The sequence below is a fragment of the Xyrauchen texanus genome, chromosome 2 (assembly GCF_025860055.1).
Source record: "Xyrauchen texanus isolate HMW12.3.18 chromosome 2, RBS_HiC_50CHRs, whole genome shotgun sequence".
Lineage (NCBI taxonomy): Eukaryota > Metazoa > Chordata > Actinopteri > Cypriniformes > Catostomidae > Xyrauchen > Xyrauchen texanus.
Window position 1 is genome coordinate 64,424,624 of NC_068277.1, and position 12,761 is coordinate 64,437,384.

General features: G+C 42.1%; 2 long non-coding RNA genes across 2 annotated transcripts; both read right to left on the reverse strand.

Moving 5' to 3' along the window:
• Positions 1–2,207: 2,207 nt before the first annotated feature.
• On the reverse strand, positions 2,208–3,758 carry LOC127653438 (uncharacterized). Its single transcript, XR_007971802.1, has 3 exons — positions 3,654–3,758; positions 2,886–2,963; positions 2,208–2,381 (listed from the first exon to the last, which is right to left on the reverse strand). It is a non-coding gene; the product is annotated as an uncharacterized LOC127653438 (long non-coding RNA).
• Positions 3,759–4,185: 427 nt separating this feature from the next.
• LOC127653431 (uncharacterized) lies at positions 4,186–5,598 on the reverse strand. Its single transcript, XR_007971800.1, has 3 exons — positions 5,470–5,598; positions 4,601–4,729; positions 4,186–4,224 (listed from the first exon to the last, which is right to left on the reverse strand). It is a non-coding gene; the product is annotated as an uncharacterized LOC127653431 (long non-coding RNA).
• Between the last annotated feature and the right edge of the window lie 7,163 nt (positions 5,599–12,761).

Here is a 12,761-nt window from a genome sequence, read left to right on the forward strand (position 1 = left end):
CTCTTGCTGTGTGGTCGATTGTACGGCTCGTTGGGGGCCTGATAAAAAGGTTTTTCGGATTCCCTCCGAAAAGGATCGCGAAAAACGAAAGAAAAGGTTGCGTGCAATTAGGCGATTGAACCTGGACGCTCCGAAGAAGCAAAGTTTTTTTTTTTTTTTACCTAATTCATATTGACAAGAGTGTCCATATCTAGTTAATCTTATCAGAATAACAAAATATTACATTCTGTAGCTGTGCTTTGATACCTGCAAGCCTCACTAGTACATGCAGCATTTGTAAGTCCTATCCTGACAGCTGCTTCTACTTTAAACATTAAAGCTGCTGCATGACTGCATGTTTCTCCAAGACTGGATTTATTTGAAAGAAGGAGAAATGTGTAAGCTGTGATATACAATTTTTCACCATAGTACAGACGCCATTGAAAGTCTCACACTGAACACAATTGAATTGGTACAACAGTCACTACATTTTCAATAAATAAATAAATAAGAACACTGATCAATGAAGACTCGCAGTGATTATTTCGCCGTTCTCTTTGGCGATCACCCACGGGTGATGCGAATCACGCTGTGACTCTGCTTGGCCAGGTCTAACCTCTGCTTTTAGCACGATCACTGCTTTCTGTTTGGCAGAAAAGATCGGCCCAACTTTTCGAGAAACAAAATAATCATAGGCCTCCAGACTTTTGAAAGCCTTTAATCTTTCATGAGTGAAGGGTCCAGGGGTTTCTATTAAATAAGAATAAATGTCTCCCCAGCAGATTGGTGGCCAAGACACGAGCGAGTCGGACCAACGTTTTTTGTCATCCCAGATCTCATATGGGCTTTGAATAACTTCGATTTTGTCACCAATACAAATTTTGAGCTTCTCTCCAAACCTCCTCCGGTCTTCAGATGTTAAAGTTCTTATATATTGTGGATTTCGCCCGCTAACTCTCTTGAAAGTGCTCGTCGCGTCTTTACAGCCCGCCATACTGTTTGGTTTTTTGCCACACAACCACTCGCGCATGCGTACAAAGATGTCAACAAAGATCCTCCTATTGACATTTGAAATATATCCTAATAAGCAAGTTTTAGTTACATTTAAATGCTGTTTCTGCTAAAGCAGGTATTTAAATTGTATGTTGTATGATATAAATATGATGTGTAATATGATATAAAAAATAATATGAATGTTTAGATTATATTTTATCTAGTGTTTATGCTGCCACATTATCATCAACAAAGCTTGTGCTTGCAAATATGTGTTCAGGTTAAATGAGTAAAATGCACTTTAAATATGCCCATATTAGAAAATCAGTGACATCATGTGACACTGAAGACTGCAGTAATGATGCTGAAAATTCAGCTTTGATCACAAATTGCAATTTACAATATGTTCAAATAGAAAACTGTTCTTTTAAATTGTAAAAATAGTTCAAAATATCAAGGCTGTTTCTGTATTTTGGATCAAATAAATGCAGTCTTGGTGAGCAGAAGAGACTTCTTTTGAACGGTAGTGTAGGTCTAAAATTAAGTAAAAAGTGTATGGTCAGATAACTTCTTTTAACTTTAAACTTGATTTTGATCATTAAGTCTCCTCACATTCATTCTTTATCCCTCATTGATAGGCCCAGGGGAGGGGTATTTTGTCTCCCATACAGAAATGTAATATATGTCAATATATGTAAATTACATATATAATATCAGTGCCCATGTATGTCTGCTGCCTATATGAGAATATATGCAAAATTCATATATGTAAAACACAGACATATATAAAACATATATTTCAAAATATAGCAAAAATGGCCGTTTTCATGTAAGTGCCATATATTTTCCTGTATATGCACATAAATGTTAAATATATGTAAGACGCATATGTATACATGCATATATGTACTTATTTCCATAGTACATACTTTCACTTATATTAGGGATACAAATATGCTTCTTATATGATGACACCATGTACTTTCACTTATATTAGTGGCACAACTATGTTTTTTATACAGCCTGCACATATATTTGTACTCATTCCACAGAACACACAATTCCAAGTCTTTTCAAATACAAACTTTACTGCATTTTTTTCAGTACAGACTTGACAAGTACAAAAAAAGTACAAACTTTTCAAGTAAAATTTTAACTTAATTTAACTTCAACTTCAGACTTTATTTTCTTTTTAAAGCCTTTTCAAAGCACTCACTTTCCCCCCCTCAGTATTACATTTTCAAAATTCTAGCCACATTTAAAACATTTCCAAACACACTCACTGGGGAAACACACTCATTTTTAATTAACATTTTTCCTGGACATTGCCAGTCTTAGTTCTGCCATCTTCCCATTCAGGGCTGTTCCGATCTGGCCAGCCGAAACTGAGTGCTTTGACATAACTGCATCTGAGAAGGTAGATTTTAAAGAAAGAATTTTTAGGTATAAAGCAGACAAAACACTGGTGGATAAACTTATCACCAAGATAAATAAAAAACTTTATTGCAGTTTCTTCTAGTGCAAGTCAGTAAAATTGAGTGACAATGTACGTGAGTATGCAAGTAAGGCCACACTTACACTGCAATCAGTGTGTAAGCATGGCGGCCAGTTTTGCACCAATTTAATTTGCAAATGAAATAGGGTCATAGTGCCAAACACCACCACCACCTCTCATCGAAACTAACTTTTTTTTTTTTTGGAACGCCGAATGGTAACTGACTTCGCTCAGCGTTAGAAAATGGCTGTCATCCTGCTACACAGAAAATTAATAATGTACGAGAGTCATGTACATCCCTGTGCACAGGATTTTAAAATGATGTCAGCCCAGTAGCTGATTTGACTGAGTTTAGGCTCACATCACTTTAAATACAGACCTGTGGCAGATGATGTCAAATAGCAAAATCATAACTTACCCGTTATAGCTTTTACTTTTATTTCATCTAGGCCGCTTCTTCTCTACCCATCTCCCCCCTTTGATACCTTGGATTCCCCTAATGAGGGAAAAAAGTTGTTTTTCAGTATGAAAAATAACCAGTATATAGTTTACGTTTTCATTATCAGCAGCATGACAATCAAAATGGTTGAAAACAGACACATACACACAGTCGGTCCATTTACATGCACAGCTTAAATGGTAAATGGACTGCATTTATATTGCACTTTTCTACTCCTACGAGCACTCAAAGCGCTTTACAATGTATGCCTCACATTCACCCATTCACACATTAGTGGCGGAGGCTGCTATGCAAGGTGCCAACCTGCCACTGGGAGAAGTTTGGGGTTCAGTATCTTGCTCAAGGACACTTTGATAGGGGCAGGCAGAGCGGGGCTCGAATCTGCAGAGGTGCCAAATGGTACCTCTACCACCTGCGCCACCATCGCCCCTTTAATCAAATTATTACTAATAATCAGGCTAAGACCTGAATTCCAGTAAAAGGCATGTAACACAAATCCTATGAAAATGTTATATATAGGTTCCATTGGAAGAAGGGAGACGACACGGCACGCAGGGTTCCTCCAGTCCAACTTGATTCAACTCATCAGCTCATAATCACATGGGTTAATGAGCTGATGAGCTGAATCAGGTGTATTTGATTAGAGAGACAAAGAAAATGTGCAGTGTTGGTGGTGCGCCAGGACAGGGTTGGGAACCACTGCACTAGTGTACAGACAATACTAACCTCTCAAATTACTTTTGACGAGCGTTTCAATGTCAAACACCCCAAGCAGCAAAATCCTTGCCATTGAAGTCCCACTGGATGCCTGGCAAGCAGAGCGCCACACACTTCGCGATACGTAAACACCTGAACCCGGGACAATTTCTTCCTGTTGAAAAAAATTTAAATTGATAGGCTTAAAAGTTTCAATTCAGTATAGCAAACAAAATATCCAGCATTCCAGATACAATTGACTGTTGAAATTGGTCTCAATAGTATTATGTCAAGCATTCCTGGTCCCTACTGTCAATGTTGGAAATTTCATATTATCAATAAGTAGTGTCAAAAAGAGCCATTGCCACAAGGTACCAGGAAATTTGGGAGATTAGATTACGACAAATTTACAGTAAATTGTATTCGATTATGACCAATTAATATAGAAGACAAGGTGATTGCAAGCAGTTCACATACTTTCCAACAGCACTGGATAAAAAAGTACTCACTATTTGAACAGGGTTTGAAGGGCTGGGGAGAGACCCTGGACTGCCGAGGTGCATGGAGCTTCTATTGAGCATTTCTTTTATCTGAGGTATCTCTGCATCAACAGGAAAAACGGATGTGAAAGACTGTAGCCAATAAGTATAAGAATAGAAGTATACTCTTTTGATCCTGTGAGGGAAATTCAGTCTCTGCATTCCCATCAATGTATTAGTGAGACACACTGTTGAAAACATCACACTTCTTATCAGTCCTTTTAAAATAATGATGTGATGATGTAAGTCCCCATATACAATTTACACCAGCCAATTTTTCTGTGTGGGATGGCAAGCCACCACAGTCTGATCAATGAATAGGAAACATTGGCATGTCGAGTTTTATGATCTGGCAAAATAAAAGCCCCGGCTATTTAAGTTTTACTGTGTGTGTGTGTATATATGTGTGTGTGTAGAATGGAAATATAATACGTTTACCTGTGAAGATACATTTTTTATTTCTAGCAATTCTTGACGCACAAGTGAGAGCTCGTTGTCACTATTTTCTGCTTGTTCTTCCAAGGAAATGGAAGCTAGGATTTCCGCCCCTTGATTGTGAATGGCAGCCTGTGGCAACATATAAATGAATTTTTTTAAATTAAAACATACAAATTATTGCCTTATGTCCAGTTCTCTATTAAGCTACCTGCTATAGCTCAATAAACTCCCCACTGGAAGGGTTTCAGGACAAGTACGGCGGATACAACTCGAGTCACTTTATGAGCTTTTATTGCGCACACATACACAATACTCATCATCCACAAACTAGGTAGCCTGAATGCTATACGCTAGTCTGTCAGTTGGATATTAGTGACATTAGTTAGTTAGTTAGGTTAGGTTGTAAACCTGCAATGAAAACACAAACATCATAATTAACTAATAAAATTACACAATCATGTGATATTAATTTTTGATCTGAATTACTAGCAATGCTAGTTTATAGTCACTCACCGGCAAGGCGTACCAGTCCTAAACATCAACTAAATGAAAATGAAACCTAAAAGCGAGACGCCTGCACTGTAACTAATTAAGCATACACAGACAAATAGTCTGGAGACCAGGAATAATAATAAACAAACCTATAACCTAGTAAGAATATAACATATAACATGAAATATAACATAAATATACCTTCATTTGGAATAATAATAATTATTTTCTCAAATACCCCAGAACATAATAATAACATCCATCACTAATATATATATTTATATATGTAAACACTAGTTATACCTGATGGAAAGTTCTACACCTTATATATATATATATATAAAAAGGGTAAAGAGTTAGTACATTAAACAACTCACTTTGGTTCCACTGACTTTGGCCACGGCAGCAGGGGGGTCATCCTCATCCTCCCACAGACGTTTGGCAACACGGTTTCTCTTTCCCACAATGGCGTCGTACGCGTCTTCGGAATCTTTCTTCGAACGTTTGTCCAACTTTCGCTCCAAAGTATTCATGTCTATTGCAGAGAAATATCAGTCACCATTGCCACTAACACACTGATAGTTACCAACAAGAATAATGTAATGCCCACTCAATATGATATTATCACATTATAATCAATATCACTCGATGCATCGCCGTTCATTAACGTTATCCTGCATAACCTGGAGGTAGCTTTAGCAAGTCAAAGGAAGCTTTTTGCCTCAGCAAAACTAAACACATATAACGTTAACTAAACACATTCCTTGACTACGTATTTTCGTTATAAATTATCTATTTATGTTAATGTAGCATATATCCCTGTGTAACTAATAAAGCAGTAAAAAAAACGTTAGGGTTTAACTTACCTCCAACTGATTGAACGGTAGCCATATAAATGGGGAATCCACCTTTTGGTCGTTTTCCCACACCCCACTCGACGGCAAATTCGTCTTCGTAGGTAATCACGCCGTTTACAAAACTTTCCAGATCAAAATTTTGTATGTATCTGGGTCATTATACGAAAACGTGCCATTTTGTGTCCCTCAGAAAAAAAAAGCTCTGTAAATCTTAATAAACCATAAAACAAATAAAATATTTTATAATTTAGTTTCCATAATATGTCTCATAATATAAGAATAAATTAATTTCTGTATCTTTTGTTTTTAAAGGATTTTAATCACATTTTTGTGCAAAGCATCTTGCAGAAATGTTGAAAATGGCCTGTCCCTCAGTATGATTTTTCTACTTCTACTTGCTATCGAGGCCAAAAAGTCAAACTATCATAAAAAACATATACTTGTATAAAGCCTTAAGTGTCAGTTCATTAGTCATGAATGGATTTTATTCTTAACATGTCAAATTGTGAAAAAAAAACACAATTTAGTCGGGTACCTAGGTTCTCGTCAACCCTGTTACTTTTTATGAAAACACCTCTTTAAACATAATGGACTGTTCCAAAAGTTGCATCAGTTCCAGGAAGTGACATCATCTGCCTTTCATGAAGTTGATGGTAGAAGACAAGAAAGTGTTCTCTTCTTTTTATGAATTTTATTTGAGTTTATGTAATGTCTGAAAGACGGGGACACGCTCATTGTGTCAGCCCTGTTACCAGAAAAGCATACGTTAAAAAGTTATTTGTACATATTTAAAAATTTACATATATAACAACATTTAAGCCTCTCATTAAGGCACATAATGTGGTGTCATTACCTATACCTCATGGCTAGTAATGGCCGCCAATAACATTTTTCGTCAACCCTGTTACCGTCAACCCTGTTACCATTCCAGGGTAACAGGGTTGACGAAAGTATGATTTTGTGTGTCTTACCCATGTTGTCTACCCAAGAAGGGTTAAATCAAGGGCAACTGGACTTGGTACTTCCATATTTGAAGATGTTTTGCCTCTCATCCAAGAGGTTTCTTCAGTTCTAAATGACTGATGGGGAGTGCCAAGTGTACCTATTAAGCCCACCAAAATCTAAGTCTAGGTTTTTTTCATAGATATTGACATAGTTTATAAGAAAAATCATTTGTTAAAATGCAAGATTTATCTCTCATTTGAAAATGTATTAATTAGTTAATGTACAATTTAGAATATCAAATTAAGATAATTTAGGAATAAAGTCAGAAGTCTGGCATGGGCTTAATTGGTACTTTGGCACAATTTAAGCCTGCATGTGTTCCAAATAAGCCCACATCCTCATTGATTCACAAAATGTAAAAATTAATTGATTTAGTACTTTTTATTGTGCCCACATTGAGAAATGTTACGTTTTTTTTCTTTCAAGCTTAGCTTGTATTGGCTATAGTTTGCATGCGTTTTGTGGCACTGTACCATTTAAGCCCATCTTTAAAAAAAAGTTAATTTATGAAAATAATCTTCTCTACAAAACAAGTTATGATGTATTTATTTGTAAATGAATGTAAAATGAATCACAAAACATTTAGTGTTTGCAGTTCACATGCTTAATTATTTCTGTAAGGCTAATGGTTTGAACTAGAGATTAGCTTTGAAGCAAGCTAATAAAACTCATCTTTCCATTTAAAGGAAAATGATATAAAATGATAAAGTATTATTTGTTCATACACAAAAAACAATACATTTAACTCTTATTTGACATAATATCAATGTAGTTACCAAAGAAATGGCTGAAAATTGCAGAAATGTGTTGATTTCTGAAGGGTCCTGAAACACCAAAGTTGTGAGGTCCCCTGATACAGCATGCACATGGGTGGGGCTAACTAAACATTGCCAAAAGTGATTGGTATGCAATAAAAAAATGCCAGATAAGTAACAAATCACTGGATTGGTTAAAACATTGAGCAGCATAAAATATTATTTTCTCTTTTTTTAATTTGACTTCAGAGTTGAAAATGGGCTTAAAGGGTACACTTGCCCTAACTTCTGTGGGGTTGTCACCCCTGAGCCAACCCTTCTTGGATAACTATGACCTGGATGACTGAGAATGTTCACAGACGTACTTTTCTTACTAATATTATTCACATAATATACATGTTTTTACAGTTTTCATGCCTAAAAATCATGTTTTTTTATTTATTCTACTGATAGGTAGGCTAAAATGTGTTGAGGTTACTGATCTATACTGATACACACAAGTGCATTGGGTTTTATAAATGTGCTTTATAAACCAAAAGTCATTATTATTTTTATTATGAGAAGTCAATAAATGAACAAGGTTGCTGTTAAAGACATAAGATTTTTCACCAGTTTACTTCATGTTACAACACACTCACCAAATGCCTACATAATCATTATATGATCTGCATTTTGTTTTTTATACTTTTTTATAGTGGTCTTTAGTAAGTGATCCTTAGTGGTTTTTGCTTATTCTGTTAAGGCCAAACATATTCAATTGATCATTTAATTGCAATGTAATTGTTTTAATAAAACAATTGGTTTACATTTACATCTGCAGAATCATCATAATTTTTCATAGTTTTTATGCTAAAATATTTCAAAAGAGCTGTCTCCAAAATATGCTGATTAGTCATGTTGAATTAAAGGTTTATGAATGTCCAATTAAGACTCCATTACACCCATAACTGTTACTCAAACAAGCAGTATAACCAATACGGTAACTGTTGTCAACCCTGTTACTGATGTGTCAACCCTGTTACTTGTATAATATTCTAATATCATTTAAAAAATGAAAATAAAAAAGTAATCAACTAATTGTATATGTTTAGTAAGAGAGGCTAATAATCCACTCAAAGTTGAATTTAGGTGTTTTATTTTTGTTTCCATACATTTTTCTTAAAACACAAGATGCTGGGAGAGTGTCATTTGCAAATGAACGTATTCATCCACAAAAAAAAATATCATATGGTTATGGTACTTTGTGGATGTATTTGTCAAAAATGACAAAGAACACATTGCATTATTGTATTGTTTTTATGGCAGTTGGCCAAACAACATCTGGTTGCATTACCGCCACATTCTGAAATGGAGTGTGTCAGAATAATATATTTACCTACACTTAAATTATCTTTATTAATAAACCAGTTATAAAGCTGTGGCATATGCCACAGCTTTAAAAATGCATCAGTATCACATGCATGTATGTTTACATACATTTATTAAATATGTATGTCACATATTTATACTTAATGTTGTCCATATATGCGAGAAACCAATACTATACTGTAATATATGCAGATATATGGTATCATATATGGATGAACTCAAATATTTTCTTCACATGTTTGGACACATAAATGTTCATATATGTTGCAGGCATATATTGTGTTCTCAGATAAGTCAAATATATGTATAAATATATGTCATCCCATTTAAAATATAAGTACATATATGGCCATATATTACATTTTTGTATGGGAATGCTTAATGCACACAATTATTTGTTCCACAGCTATATAAAGAAACACATAACTTATGGCTCTTTGTAGCGAATCCAAGTAGAGACAGTCACAATGTCGGATGAAACTGCTTTATTCACACAAAGCAGCGCAGGCAAGAGTACAAACAGGGTAAATCCAGGAGAGTAGTCGAGGGGAGCGAGGGTCAAAGCCGGGGTAAACAGGAAGTATATTTATAACAAGAGGGGGCTAGAGGGAGCAAAAGACAGGGGGGCAAGAGTAGCTGGCAAGCTAAGTGGTAAACAAGAGGACAAAACTAGATAAGACTAGCGGGGGCAAAGATCAAGGGGAACTAAATACAATAACCAACACCCGTGAAACGGAAGTGCTGGGTATTTATAGGGGAAGGTGCAGGTGTAACGAATGAGGGAGTGATGAGACGAGTGCCGGTGAAACTATGAACAGGAGTGCAGATGACGCGAGTGCAGGTGTACATAATAAAGGGGTGATATAGACAAGTGTCGGTGGTCATAATGTTCTGGCCACCGGAGCGTGCATGTGAGTCAGAGGAGGAGATGGTTTACGAGCGAGAGCTCGTAGTGGCAAAACCAGTGTGAGTGCTCGAGGGAGCAAAACGAGCGTGAAAAGCTCGAGGGGGCGGAGCGAGTGAGTGAGGTCGAGGGAGTGTGCGTGTGTGTGCTAGACGATGCGGGGAGAAGGGGTGTAGGGTTCGTGACAGTACTCCCCCCTCTGAAAAGGACGGCTCCTGACGGCCGCGCTCGGCTGCTAAGCTCGAGGGAACAGAACGAGCGTGTGAGCACATGGGGGGCAGAACGAGCGTGTGAGCTCGAGGGAACAGAAAACCCACAAAACACAGAAACCAAAATTGAGGGCAGTCCAAGGGGCACAGAGGAAAATGAGACAGTCCATGGGGTCAATGGGCAGTTTCAAGGCAAGGTCAGGGGGAACATAGCGGACAGGCGGGTGGTCAGGAGATCTGGGGGCCAGCCATAGGGCAGAGGCTGGGTCAGGGGGTCTGGAGGGCGACTGGAGGACAGGGACTGGGTCCGGGGGTCTGGAAGGTAACCACCGGACAGGAACAGGGTCAGGAGGCCAGGGAAGAGGCCACAGGACAGGGAGAGTGTCAGGGGGCCACCGGACAGGGTCAGGGGGCCAGGGAAGAGCCGTGAAAGGTGGAGCCATGGAGGACTTGGGAGACGGAGCCCTGGAAGACAGAGCCGTGAGAGGCTCGGCAGGCAGGGTACTGAGAGGCTGAGGAGGCGGCGCCATGGGGAGCCCTAGAGACAGGGCAGAGAGAGGTGGTGCCGCAGGGGGCTCTAGAGGCGGAGGCCTGGAAGGCTCTGGAGGTGGAGCCGAAGGAGGCTTTAGGGGCAAAGGCCTGGAAGGCTCAGGAGGTGGAGCCAATGACGGTGACGCCGTGGGCGGCTCTAGAGGCGGAGGCCTGGAAGGCTCTGGAGGTGGAGCTGAAGGAGGCTTTAGGGGCGAAGGCCAGGAAGGCTCAGGAGGTGGAGCCAATGACGGTGGCGCTGTGGGAGGCTCTAGCGAGGTAGGCCTAGAAGGCTCTGGAGGTGGAGCCGAAGGAGGCTTTAGGGGCGAAGGCCTGGAAGGCTCTGGAGGTGGAGCCAAGGGAGGCTTAGGGGGCGAAGGCCTGGAAGGCTCTGGAGGTGGAGCCCATGGAGGTGGCGCCGTAGGAGGCTCCAGAGGTGAAGCCCTGGTAGGCTCTGGAGGCAGAGCCGGGGGAGGTGACGCCGTGGGAGGTGGCGCCGTAGAAGGCTCCAGGAGTGAAGCCCTGGTAGGCTCTGGAGGCAGAGCCGGGGGAGGTGGCGCCGTAGAAGGCTCCAGGAGTGAAGCCCTGGTAGGCTCTGGAGGCAGAGCCGGGGGAGGTGGCGCCGTAGGAGGCTTGGGAGGCGGAGCCGCAGGAGGCTCGGGAGGCGAAGCTCTAGAAGGCTCTGGAGTCTTAGGGAGCAGAGCCGTAGGAGGCTCGGGTGGTGGAGCCGTGGAAGGCTCGAGAGGCGGAGTCCTAGGAAGCTCTGGAGTCTTTGGGAGCAGAGCCATGAGGGGCTCGGGAGGTGGAGCCGTAGGAGGCTCTGGAGGGGGAGCCCTAGGAGGCTCGAGAGGAGGGGCCCTAGGAGGCTCGAGAGGAGCCCTTGGAGACTTGTGAGGCGGAGCCTGGGAGGACTCTGAGGGCGGAGCAGAGGTCTGCAGAGCCGTGGGAGACTCTGAGGGCGGAGCAGAGCCCAGCGGAGTCGTGGGAGACTCTAAGGGCGGAGCAGAGCCCGTCAGATCCGTGGGAGACTCTGCGGGAACCTCTGTGGTCTTGAGCACAAGACGAGACTAGGGAGAAGGTGCCCTCTTCCTTCTCTTTCTCCTACGACCAAGAGGGAGCGTGGCCATGGGGACGGTCGAGGCTACAGGAGCTGGCTCGTTGACCGTAGCAGACATGGGCATTGGCTCGTTGGCCGTGGCGGGCATGGGCGTTGGCTCGTTGGCCGTGGCGGGCATGGGCGTTGGCTCGCTGGCCGTGGCGGGCATGGGCGCTGGCTCGTTGGCCGTGGCGGGCATGGACGCTGGCTCGTTGGCCGTGGCGGGCATGGGCGCTGGCTCGTTGGCCGTGGCGGGCATGGGCGTTGGCTCGCTGGCCGTGGCGGGCATGGGCGCTGGCTCGTTGGCCGTGGCGGGCATGGGCGCTGGCTCGTTGGCCGTGGCGGGCATGGGCGCTGGCTCGTTGGCCGTGGGCGCTGGCTCGTTGGCCGTGGCGGGCATGGGCGTTGGCTCGTTGGCCGTGGCGGGCATGGGCGTTGGCTCGTTGGCCGTGGCGGGCATGGGCGTTGGCTCGCTGGCCGTGGCAGGCTTGGGGACTGGGGCCGTGGCAGGCTTGGGGACTGGGGCCGTGGCAGGCTTGGGGACTGGGGCCGTGGCAGGCTTCAAGACGGGGGCCGTGGCAGGCTTCAAGACGGGGGCCGTGGCAGGCTTCAAGACGGGGGCCGTGCCAGGCTTCAAGACGGGGGCCGTGGTGTGGAGCGCCGGTTCAGCGTCTGCCTCCCCCACAGTGAATGAAGAACCAGCGTACAGTAGTGCGAGGTCAATAAACTGAGCTAGGTTCAGAGAGCAGCGTCCACCAGGCATTAATTATGAGGTTGGCTCATTCAGTCCACATTGAAAAATGTCTTTCAGAGCCACCTCATCAAAATTCACCTGGTACGCCAGGGCACAAAAATCCATAACAAAAACTTCCAAGGGTTGACTCCCCTGACGCAACCCCAAGAGTCGGGCCGCTGGCTCCATAATGTCGAGGGCGGGGTTATGAGTT